This window comes from Podarcis liolepis (genome assembly GCF_965112155.1).
Source record: "Podarcis liolepis genome assembly, chromosome: 2".
NCBI lineage: Eukaryota > Metazoa > Chordata > Lepidosauria > Squamata > Lacertidae > Podarcis > Podarcis liolepis.
Genome location: NC_139555.1, coordinates 109772300 through 109785142, shown reverse-complemented (window position 1 = coordinate 109785142; position 12843 = coordinate 109772300). Strand labels below are relative to the sequence as shown.

The 12843-nt window shown below is 49.3% G+C and overlaps 1 long non-coding RNA gene across 1 annotated transcript; it reads right to left on the bottom strand.

The window, feature by feature from the left end:
- Window positions 1-1090: 1090 nt before the first annotated feature.
- LOC310702114 lies at window positions 1091-12785 on the bottom strand. The gene is made up of 2 exons (XR_014523256.1): window positions 12662-12785; window positions 1091-1775 (listed from the first exon to the last, which is right to left on the bottom strand). It is a non-coding gene; the product is annotated as an uncharacterized lncRNA (long non-coding RNA).
- Between the last annotated feature and the right edge of the window lie 58 nt (window positions 12786-12843).

Below are 12843 nucleotides of genomic sequence, written 5' to 3'. Positions count from 1 at the left end.
CAAACCCCCCCTCTATCTTTTGCATCAGTTAAAATCTTAAATTTTATTCTGGGCTTTTTGCCCTGCCAGACAAATTTGGATATATCTTTCTGCCACTTCTTGAAACAGTCCATCTTATCCAAGATCTGCAACGTCTGGAATAAAAACAACATTCTAGGCAATACATTCATCTTAATAACAGCAATTCGGCCTAACAATGAAAGTCTCAACCTTGACCATATTTCTAGATCTTTCTTTACCTCTGTCCAGCATTTTTCATAGTTGTCCTTAAATAGATTCACATTCTTAGATGTTAAGTTTACCCCCAGGTACTTTACTTTTTTCGTTATTACTAAACCTGTTTCATTCTGAAACTTCTCTTTTTCAACCAATGTTAAATTTTTGTCCAACACTTTCGTTTTCTGTTTGTTCAGTTTAAATCCTGCTACTTGACCAAATATCTCAATTAGTTCTAGTACTCTTTTAGTACTGGTATCTGGCTGTTGCAAGGTCAATACTAGATCATCTGCAAATGCCCTTAGTTTATAGTGTCTAGCTCCGACTTGAACTCCTTTAACCAACTGGTCTCCTCTAATCATGTTTAACAAAACCTCCAAGACTGATATAAAAAGTAAAGGGGATATTGGGCACCCCTGTCGTGTACCTTTTTCTATAGGTATTTCTTCCGTAACCACATTGTTTACGATTAACTTTGCTTTTTGTTTAGAATATATTGCACCTATACCATTTTCAAAACCTTGGCCTACCCCCATCCCTTGGAGATTTTTCTTCATAAAACTCCAACAGATATTATCAAAGGCTTTCTCCGCGTCCACAAAAATTAAAACAGCCTTCCTATTGATGTCCACTTCTAACAGTTCCAAAATGTCTATAATGTTCCTCACATTATCTGACATGTGTCTCCCTGGAAGAAAGCCAGTTTGGTCCCCGGTACTTTCCTTATCACAAGCTGAAGCAAGCAACTGCTGAAAGTTAAAACCCCACAATTCCAAGGACAGATAATTGTGATTCAAAGCCTCCCACATTAGAACAGATTAGTTGCATTTTTAGAGTGATGTTCTTTGATGAGCTCAATTAGCCAACCGACAGGTACAATATTCATCAAATAGATTACTATCTGTTTAATGGATAAGGAAGTGCATTCCTTATCCCAAAGGAATGCAAGCTCTGAAACATCAGAGCACTTATATGGATACTTGTGAGTAAAGATTCACAAATGGTGCCTCCCTTTGATTCATGGCAGAGTCGCAAACCTTCCTCATGCATGCAAGCGTCCACCAGAAACAGCCTATAATAAATTCAGACTGAAAAGAAGTTAACTTCGCCACCAGAATCCTTTGCCTCTGCCTTCTGCACTTGGTTCTGAATTTGTATAATTTCAGCCCATTTATTTCAATGGGAGAGATCTGAGAATCAATGAAACTTAAAACAGGCTTCCTTTTGTCTGGATGGTGGCCTCTGACAGGTCTTGGAGGACCAAAAGAGTATCTGATCTTAACAGGACAGGTGCCAGACATCAGAAGAAACCCCCCACACACACCCCAGCACAGTCTAGCCTATAGGTCCAGCTGAGGATGTTTCACCCCTCCCATTGCAATAATCTGCTGACAATGTTTCAGAAAGGAGGGGGCAGATTTTGCTCATCCCTTCTTCCGCTCCAGCCTGACTTCAAAGGGAGTCTGAGTGCTATCTGTATATAGATAAGGTCGCTGCTCAAGCAGCTGTAACACTCATGCAGTCCAGCGTCTCCGATTACTCTTTAGTTTATGCAGTAGCTGTAGAGAATAAAAGAACTTATACTTCAGAGCTGTCGTTCATGTGGTTCATGCTCTGCTGTGCTCCGCTGACTTTTGGAACTGAGTTTGGTGCTCACAGCTCTGAGTTGTGAGTCCAAAGCACTTAGACCTGCTCCCTGCAGTGGAAGGTCTCTGGGAGTGCTTTCCCAGTTCGCCTGGCCCAGTCGGGGCTGAAGAGGTTGAGCCCAGTCGTTGGCACTGGCTCAAAGGCGAAGCTGACACCAGCCACCACCAGGGATGTAAGACGGCAGCAAATTCTGCTGCAACCTATAATCATCGCAATCAGTGCTGTTTCTGTTCCGCTGCAGTTTGGTTTATTAGTATTATTAACTACAAGGTCCCAGGGCGGGATACAACAATTAAAATATAATATTTAAAACAACATACAAACACAGAAACAAGGAGGGTCCTAAAAACACACACCTCAGTAAGGATAGCTCAGTTGGCAGAGCACGACAGAGCATTAATCTCAGAGTTGTGGGTTCGAGCCCCACATTGGGCAAAAGATTCCTGTATTGCAGTGGGTTGAGCAAGATGAATCATAGAATCATAGAATTGGAAGAGACCACAAGGGCCATTGAGTCCAACCCCCTGCCAAGCAGGAAACACCATCAGAGCACTCCTGACATATGGTTGTCAAGCCTCTGCTTAAAGACCTCCAAAGTAGGAGACTCCACCACACTCCTTGGCAGAAAATTCCACTGTCGAACAGCTCTTACTGTCAGGAAGCTCTTCCTAATGTTTAGGTGGAATCTTCTTTCTTGTAGTTTAGATCCATTGCTCCGTGCCCGCTTCTCTGGAGAAGCAGAAAACAACCTTTCTCCCTCCTCTATGTGACATCCTTTTATATATTTGAACATGGCTATCATAGCACCCCTTAACCTCCTCTTCTCCAGGCTAAACATGCCCAGCTCCCTTAGCTGTTCCTCCTAAGGCATCGTTTCCAGGCCTTTGACCATTTTGGTTGCCCTCCTCTGGACACGTTCCAGTTTGTCAGTGTCCTTCTTGAACTGTGGTGCCCAGAACTGGACACAGTACTCCAGGTGAGGTCTGACCAGAGCAGAATACAGTGGCACTATTACTTCCCTTGATCTAGATGCTATACTCCTATTGATGCAGCCCAGAATTGCATTGGCTTTTTTAGCTGCCACGTCACACTGTTGGCTCATGTCACGTTTGTGGTCAACCAAGACTCCTAGATCCTTTTCACATGTACTGCTCTCAAGCCAGGTGTCACCCATCTTGTATTTGTGCCTCTCATTTTTTTGCCCAAGTGCAATACTTTACATTTCTCCCTGTTAAAATTCATCTTGTTTGTTTTGGCCCAGTTCTCTAATCTGTCAAGGTCATTTTGAAGTGTGATCCTGTCCTCTGGGGTGTAAGCCACCCCTCCCAGTTTGGTGTCATCTGCAAATTTGATCAGGATGCCTTTGAGTCCATCATCCAAGTCGTTGATAAAGATGTTGAATAAGACCGGGCCCAAGACAGAACCCTGTGGCACCCCACTAGTCACTCTTCTCCAGGATGAAGAGGAACCATTGATGAGCACCCTTTGGGTTCGGTCAGTCAGCCAGATGACCTTTGGGTTCCCTCCCAGCTTTAGAATTCAGGTGTCAAAATTTAGGATGAAGAGCTGCATCTTCAGCATTAGCCAAAAGCTGTACAATGAAGGTGGCAGGCACAAATTGGGGGCTCCCACAGAAGGGCATGTGACGCTCTTTGGCATGCGCTTTTAAACCTTGCTTCACCCTCATTCCCTATGAATGAATGAGACACCTCAATAAATATCCGGCATTCAGGACAGGGGAGTGACAGGTCGTATGTGTGAACCATGGAACACACACCCTTTCTCTGTCTTTACAATTTGATCACTAATCACAGTTGCAATAACTTAAAGGTAAAGGGACCCCTGACCATTAGGTCCAGTCACGGCCGACTCTGGGGCTGCGGCGCTCATCTCGCTTTATTGGCCAAGGGAGCTGGCGTACAGCTTCCGGGTCATGTGGCCAGCATGACTAAGCCGCTTCTGGCGAACCAGAGCAGCGCACGGAAACGCCGTTTACCTTCGCACCGGAGTGGTACCTATTTATCTACTTGCACTTTGACGTGCTTTCGAACTGCTAGGTTGGCAGGAGCAGGGACCGAGCAACGGGAGCTCACCCCGTCGTGGGGATTCGAACTGCCGATCTTCTGATTGGCAAGTCCTAGGCTCTGTGGTTTAACCCACAGCAACACCCGCGTCTCTGCAATAACTTAATGTTTGCCTTTGCCTTTTCGGTTTGTTTGATTTTTCACTTGCAAAATCCTGACCCACGAAACACCAAGACCAAACATAAAAATGTGCTAATAAAAGTATAGGAGTATAGTAAATAAGGAGTATAGCATCTAGATCAAGGGAAGTAATAGTGCCACTGTATTCTGCTCTCGTCAGACCTCACCTGGTGTACTGTGTCCAGTTCTGGGCACCACAGTTCAAGAAGGACACTGACAAACTGGAACGTGTCCAGAGGAGGGCAACCAAAATGGTCAAAGGCCTGGAAACGACGCCTTATGAGGAACGGCTAAGGGAGCTGGGCATGTTTAGCCTGGAGAAGAGGAGGTTAAGGGGTGATATGATAGCCATGTTCAAATATATAAAAGGATGTCACATAGAGGAGGGAGAAAGGTTGTTTTCTGCTGCTCCAGAGAAGCGGACACGGAGCAATGGATCCAAACTACAAGAAAGAAGATTCCACCTAAACATTAGGAAGAACTTCCTGACAGTAAGAGCTGTTTGACAGTGGAATTTGCTGCCAAGGAGTGTGGTGGAGTCTCCTTTTTTGGAGGTCTTTAAGCAGAGGCTTGACAACCATATGTCAGGAGTGCTCTGATGGTGTTTCCTGCTTGGCAGGGGGTTGGACTTGATGGCCCTTGTGGTCTCTTCCAACTCTATGGTTCTATGATTCTAAAAGCTTCCTGGCTGATATTGAATGAGCCATGCAAAATAAAGCATTTGTTGGGAAATGTTAAATTAAGTCAAAGAAAAACAACTTTATATAACTGTGTAAATAATAGTTTAATTGTAAATCAGTACAATGGGTGTAGTTGGAAGTTCCTTTTCTTTGCTGATTCGCATATCAGATATAATTATGTTCTTTTTCTATATTCACACTCTTATTTCTCTTTCTTTTTTCTTTCGTCTGTTCTTTTTTCTGTCTATACTCTTTACAATCTCTACAATCTCGTGAATGTTTGTATGTCGCTATTGTATGTATTTTAAGGTTTTTCTCGTTCAATAACAATTTATTTTTTTTAAAAAAATGTGGTAATGGCAGCTTTGGCATGTGGTGCACCTGTGGAATTAACTGTTCCTCTGAAGCATGAGCCATGATAGGTTCACCAGATGATTCAGTCTCCAGGGACTGACTGAAGCAATGGATAGGCATTGAGGATCCACTTATTGGCCTCACCAGAACAGGAAGTGCAAGGAAAGCAAAAATGCTTTCCTTCATGGGGACTTAAGAACTGCCACCTGGTGGCAAGAGCATCCTTTCTGCATCTAGCTGGGATGAAGCCAGAATGGACCACTGCTTTTCAACTAGTGGGTTCGTCACCTGATCCAAGGTGGGTTGCAACAGGAGCACTACCACCGTGCAAATTTGTGGTGAAAGGTTAAGAAATGGGTCCCCGAATGTATGTTTGCATTAAAAATGGTTCCTGGGTCTGTAAAGATACCTGGTGTAAACAATACTGACCCAGGTACAGTGGTACCTTGGGTTAAGTACTTAATTTGTTCTGGAGGTCTGTTCTTAACCTGAAACTGTTCTTAACCTGAAGCACCACTTTAGCTAATGGGGCCTCCTGCTACTGCTGCACCACCGGAGCACAATTTCTGTTCTCATCCTGACCTGAAGCAAAGTTCTTAACCCTCGGTACTATTTCTGGGTTAGCGGAGTCTGTAACCTGAAGCGTATGTAACCTGAAGAGTATGTAACCCGAAGTACCACTGTATTCTTCTCCTTCTCCTCTAATATTGGCCGATGACACTGCAAGCCAAAGTTCCCAACAGAACTGCCTAAATTATGTAGAAATTTATTTATGTATGCGACTACAGCAGCAAGAATGCTGCTGGCCCAAAAATGGAAAGAAGCAGAAGTTTTTGGATACAAAAATTTACAGAATATGCAGAAATTGTGAAACTTACCGGAAGAATAAGAAATCAGGATGACAAACTTTTTATAAAAGAATGGAAATGGTTGGTTGAATATTTACAGATAAATTGCAAACAGATAAAAACATTGGCATTGTAATAACCTGCACTTTTCATAAGAGTATATATTCAAAGTAGATAATTAAATGAGCAAATTAAATGAATTTGGATATGCAGAAGATATAAAAAATAAATTTATGGAACTGCAGAAAGAGGGGGAAAGAAGTCAAACTTCCAAATGTTAAAATGCTTGTAAAATTAATGAAATGTATAAATTTGAAAAGTATATTTAAAAAAATTAAAAAGACAATGCAAGGCAAACGCGAGGTGTCCGGGGGGAGAGGGGGGGAGGCTTCCTTCCTTCCCTAACTCTGCTTTAATCTACAGCCGGGTTGGGGAACTTTTTCTGCCCAGGAGTCTTCATCCTTTTCTTCCCTGTTCCTGCAGGGTCAAACTTGACAGGTGGGCAGTTTCTCTCTTTTCACCTGAGGGCTGCAGGGCTGATTTGGAAGAACTTGATCAAAAATCCAAACTTGCACACAGGCCTAAAAATCTTGCTGAGCCCTGATAAAAGCAGATTCAAAGCCCTTGGGTATGTCAGGCTGCACCAGGAGCAAGCCTCCTGGACCAACGCAATAGGATTTACTCCTGAGTAGACATGTATAATAAGATTGCAGTGCCATTTACCAGCCCTACAGTTGCACATCTTCTCCCTGACACAGTAGGCTATGGTTTTTAAATTTCGGATGAATTAATCAGCTTTCACGCTCTTTAACGATCATCGTCCTCAGGAGTTCACCAGACCTCCTCCTCTGCTTATTTATAGCTATTGGAACAAAACTTGGTTTCCCCCCCCCCTTTAATCCCCGCTTTTAATAAATGGAATACATGGGGGCAATGTTTTATTGCTGCTACTTTACATTTTAAGGGTTTAGGATTTTAACCTATGGCATTTGATGTTTAATGTGTGGACACTGTAAAGGTAAAGGGACCCCTAACCTGGGTTGCGGTGCTCATCTCACTATACTGGCTGAGGGAGCCAACGTTTGTCCGCAGATAGCTTCCAGGTCATGTGGCCAGCAAGACTAAAACGCTTCTGGCGAAACCAGAGCAGCGCATGGAAATGCCATTTACCTTCCCACCGGAGCGGTACCTATTGATCTACTTGCACTGGCATGCTTTCGAACTGCTAGGTTGGAAGGAGCAGGGACTGGACAACAGGAGCTCACCCTGTCATGGGGATTTGAACCGCCAACTTTCTGATCGGCAAGCCCTAGGCTCTGTGGTTTAGACCACAGCACCACCGTTTAATTACTTTGTTCTGTTGTGTTTATGACCGCTGGCGGAGGAAGAAGAGTGGGGGGGGGGCGCACAGCCCCCAGCAGTGCGATCCCAGTGGGGTGCCATCGCGGCTCCCCACCACCACCATAGGTGGCGTGCCATGCCCCTAGGACGCGTGCCAGCCCCAGCCCCGCTTGCTCTCCCCGCACACACACACACGCATGAAGCTCCACCACTGTTTATGATTTATAACCTGTTTTATTAATTATGTTTGGATTGAAAAAGGAAGGCGACCCCAAAATGTCACATCCCTACATTCGCATGCCAGGCGGTGGGGGGTGGCGGCGTTTGTTTCCCTGTGCAATCCTATACATGCCTACTCAGAAGTAGGACCCCTGTGTGTTAAGTCGTGGGAGCGATTTCTTCAAGTAGCTCTTTATTATGGTAAGCTGGAATAGAACTGACTGAACAGCTCAGCCGGCCTGTATTTATAGGCAGCCGGCTGTCAACATTGTAACCACAACAGCCCAGAGCTCCCGCCTAAAATAACTGCCGCGGACCTGAGTGAAAACTATCTACAGACCTGAGTGAAAACTATATACAGTATCCCCCTGTTGGCCCAGGGTAAAACTACACTACATAACACCCCTCCCCACCGAGATAAGGCGTTAGTTACAATCGTAATGGTTTCCTTATATACAGCACCACGCGTAATGGTTCAATTAAGCACAAAAGCATATCGGTTACATTTCCCATACTTAGACCAACAGTGATACCTGTCCAACAACATAGTCCTTTAAATAAGTTGGGCGCTTGGAAACTCTGCCAGACCGCCGGGGACTGGTAGCCAAGTCCGGAGGGCCACACAGTTCTCGCTGAGGCTGTGGTGCGACCCTAGGTGGCGTTGGAACCAACTCCCCTGGATCCGCTGCTGTGGGTGGAGCCTCCGCAAGTGGAGTGGTCTGAGTCTGTTCTGAAACGGCTTGGTTCGGCTCCACGCTGGCAGTTTGCGAGGGAGGTGTAGGTGGGGCCTCGCCATCTGTACGTGTCTCTTCTGGAGCCGCAAGCGCAGTTGGGGGCACCTCGGTAGTGTCCAAGTCCCCAACCCTGCGCCTAAGCTGGTCTATGTGCCGTCGCCACAAGCGTCCGTCTTCGAGTGCCACCTGGTACGAGCGAGGTCCAGTGACTCCCACTACTGTGGCTGGCACCCAAGGGATGTCCCCCACATAGTTCCGGGCAAAGACCTGGTTTCCTGGGACAAATGACCGTGGTGCGTTGGCACAGCCTGGGGGTTCAGCCACGGCAAAGTCTGGGTGTAGCCGGTCGAGCGGTGACCTGAGGCGGCGGCCCATAAGCAGTTCAGCAGGACTCCTCCCTGTGGCCGCATGAGGGGTGATGTGTTGCACGAACAAGTATTCGGCGACCCGCTCATGCCAGTCTCCCCGGTCCAGGCGCGCCAGTGCCTCTTTTGTCGAGCGCACCATTCTTTCCGCTTGCCCGTTGCTGGATGGATGAAAGGGTGCCGTTAGGGCATGGCGGATGCCCAGTCCCAAAAGATACCGCTCAAACGTGCCTGACGTGAACTGCGGTCCGTTGTCAGAGACAAGGACATCAGGACACCCATGCGTTGCAAACAGGCCTCGCAGCGCCCGGATGACAGCTTCGGTAGTGGTGGAGGGCATCAGGGCGACCTCCAGCCATTTGGAATAGGCGTCCACCACTACCATAAAGGTCCGGCCGTGAAAGGGGCCAGCCAGATCGATGTGCACCCTCGAAAAGGGTGTCTTTGGCGTCTCCCAGGTGTGTCCCTTAGCTGCCGGTGGTGCAGGCCTCGACTCCTGGCACGCTTGACAGGCGGACACCCAGGCAGTGATGGCATCGTCCATATTAGGCCACCAGACGTAACACCGAGCCAACGCCTTCATTTTGACAATTCCCGGGTGGCCAACGTGCAGAGCCTCCAGGACGCGCTGACGGAGTCCCTGGGGAATCACGACGCGATCTCCCCACAGCAGGCAGCCACGATGAGCTGAGAGTTCATGTTGTCTGGTTGCGAAGGGCTGGAACTCCGATGCAAAAGGCCCTTGTGGCCACCCCCTCCACACCCAGTTGAGCACCCGGCTGATGGTGCGATCCTGGGCAGATGCGGAGGCCACAGTGGCAGCCGATACAGGCGCTGCCGGAAGATCCTCAATCAGAAGGAGTGATGAAGCTGGAGCCGGGTCTTCCACAAATGCTGGAAGAGGGCAACGGCTGAGGGCGTCGGCATGGCCCATCGATTTCCCCGGGCGATGGATGAGCCGGTAGTGGTAGGCAGCCAGGAAAACAGTCCATCGCAGCATGCGTGGTGAGAGGACCGGAGGAGTTGGACGATCACCGGCGAGGAGGCCCAGGAGTGGCTTGTGGTCAGTGATGAGGTCAAAAGTCCTGCCATAGAGGTATTCATGGAACCTCTTCACTCCAGCCACAAGTGCCAATGCCTCCTTGTCGAGCTGGCTGTAATTCCGTTCCGTCGGAGATAGTGTCCTGGAAAAGTAGGCGAGCGGTGCTTCTCTTCCATCTGGAAAACGGTGACTAAGGACAGCACCGATGCCAAAAGGTGAGGCGTCGCAGGCAAGGACCAGCGGCCTGGATTCACTGTACTGTACCAGCACACTGTCTGAAGAAAGGAGAGCCTTGACCGCGTTGAAGGCCGCCGTCTCCCGATGACCCCAGGCCCAAGGTGTCTTAGTGCTAAGGAGTCGGTGAAGAGGCTCAGCCACTGTGGCTTTGTGGGGCAGGAACATGTTATAAAAGTTCAGCAGCCCCAGGAATGCCTGCAACTCCGTTTTGTTCTTTGGGGTGGGGGCCTGCTGGATAGCGCGGATCTTGGATGTGGTTGGATGAAGACCGGAGGCATCGATAAGATAGCCCAGGAACTCTACCTGTGGAACGGCGATCTGGCACTTCTCCCTCTTTACCTTGAGCCCGGCCTCCTGGAACCTGGTCAGCACGGCACGCAGGCGCTCGAACAGCTGCTGGTGTGAGTCTGCAGACACCAAGACGTCATCAAAATATGGTACCACGCCCGGAAGCCCTTGCAGGAGACGCTCCATAAGGCTTTGGAAGATGCCAGGAGCCACACTCACCCCGAACTGCAACCGGCGGCAACGGAATGCTCCCCGGTGGGTGACGATCGTCTGGGCTTCAGCAGTGGCATCATCGACTGGCAGTTGTTGATAGGCTTGGGCAAGGTCCAGCTTAGCGAAGACCTTACCCTCACCCAGGGAATGCAGCAGGTGTTGGACAACAGGAACCGGATAAGCGTGCTGCTGAAGTGCCTTGTTGATCGTGCACTTGTAGTCAGCGCAGATTCTCACCGACCCATCTGGCTTGACAGGCGTGACGATGGGGGTTTCCCACTTTGCGTGGTCAACCGGCTCCAAAACTCCTTGGGCGATCAGTTTGTCCAGTTGTTCGTCCACCTTAGCCTTGAGAGCAAAGGGAACCCGGCGTGGCTTTAGCTTGATGGGGGCGACTTGTGGATCAAGGCTAAAGGAGATGGGCGTACCTGTATATTGGCCCAAGGTGCCGTCAAAAACCTCGGCAAAGTCTTTGACCAGACCCTCAGTCTCTGCGTTAGAGATGCAGTTGATGCCGGTGACTTCCAGGCCGAGGGCATCAAACCAGTCTAGCCCTAGGAGGCTTGGCCGCTGACCTTCGACCACCACCAACCGGAGCAGGCCCGAAAAATCCTTGAAGGCGATCCGGAACCGGCCAACGCCTACCACGGGAATGTCGTTTCCCTGGTAGTCTCTCAGGTGTACGCGGTGAGAGTCGAGTTGCCTTTTGGACACTCTGGGTACCAGTCTTTTGATGGTGCTCCATGACACGATGGACAGGGCAGACCCGGTGTCGATCTCCATGTCACATGGAGCTCCTTCAATGAGCACCGTGACGTTCAGCTTGCGTCGCGTAGGCGAGTCGGTTTGGCCAATCGTGGTTCCAGACGGGCAGCGGCAGTTGGTGAGAGCGAAACAACTTCCCTTGGCAGACTGGAGTGAAGACTTGGACTTGCGAATCGATGAAGGGGGGGTGTCAGACGGAGCCGATCGGCAGACCTTAGCGATGTGGCCCCTTCTGGAACACTTCCTACAGATGGCGTCTCTGAATCGACACTTGGCACGGGAATGGTTGCCTCCGCAGCCAGCACATTCCGGTTGGCCCTTGGACTTCTGTTGGAACTTCCTGCGCTCCCGCTTTGTCTGGTGCACGTCATCGTCTTCACTGGAGGATGCCTCCTCACTGCTGGCCTCTTCATGATGCACCGGAACTGGCTCCCTAGCAAGACGCGGGCTGCTGGACTTGCGGATCTCCTGGGCGGAGCGTTCAGCAGCTTCTGAGGCCACAGCCTCCTCAATGGCTTTCTGTAGCGTGAGGTCTGGCTTGGCTAGGAGGCGCCGTTGCAGATGGATGTCCCGGACCCCGCAGACGATTCGATCCATCAGGGCATCGTCTAAGTCTCGGAACTCACAATGCATTGCAGCCTGTCGCAGGGCGGTGGTGTAGTTGTTGATTGACTCCCCCTCTGCCTGGTTCCGGTGGTAGAACGCATGGCGGGCAGCAATCTTGGACGGCTTTGGTGCGTAGTGGTTGCGGAGCTTCTCTTGGATCGTGTCCCATGGTGTTGCCTGGACTGCTTCAGGCGCAACCAACGCTCGGGCCGTCTCAAACACCTCAGGCCCACAGAGGCTGAGGAATAGGCCCCGCTTCCGATCCTTTGATACTGCTGTCAGCTCGTTGGCTTGGAGGTAGCAGTCGAACCGAGCGAGGTAGGAGTCCCATGATTCAGAGGCTGGCGCAAAAGGCGGTAGAGGCACAAGTGAAGCCATGATTCCGATGCCGGCGTGAAGGGCGATGGATGGAACACAGTGCTCTAGCCAGAACAGTCAGCTCTGAATTGGGTCTGCCCAGTGATTTCGCTCAGTGATTTCGCTCTGTGATTCAGCTCAGTGATTCAGCTCAGTTCAGAGGCTGGCCGCATCTGGCTGTGCTCTGATGTCCATCTATCCCACCTTCGTCGCCAGAGTTAAGTCGTGGGTTGACATAGCAGCCGGCACAGCGATTTCTTCAAGTAGCTCTTTATTATGGTAAGCTGGAATAGAACTGACTGAACAGCTCAGCCGGCCTGTATTTATAGGCAGCCGGCTGTCAACATTGTAACCACAACAGCCCAGAGTTCCCGCCTAAAATAACTGCCGCGGACCTGAGTGAAAACTATCTACAGACCTGAGTGAAAACTATATACAGTATCCCCCTGTTGGCCCAGGGTAAAACTACACTACATAACACTGTGTTAGATGCTACTTACCCTAAGGTAGTGAGGCTGGGATCGTAGCCTCCTACGCAGGCTTACCTGAGAGCGGATTCCATTGCGCTCACTTCTGAGCAGGCAAGGTGAGAACGGTGGCATTCTTAGCCCCTCCTCCGCGGTGCTGCGCTTAGAATCCGCTTTCTGCTTCCTTCGTTGCGGTTTGCCGTCGTTCTTGGTCCGGATCAAAGAATCACAAAGTTATCAGGGAGTCCACGGGGGTCATC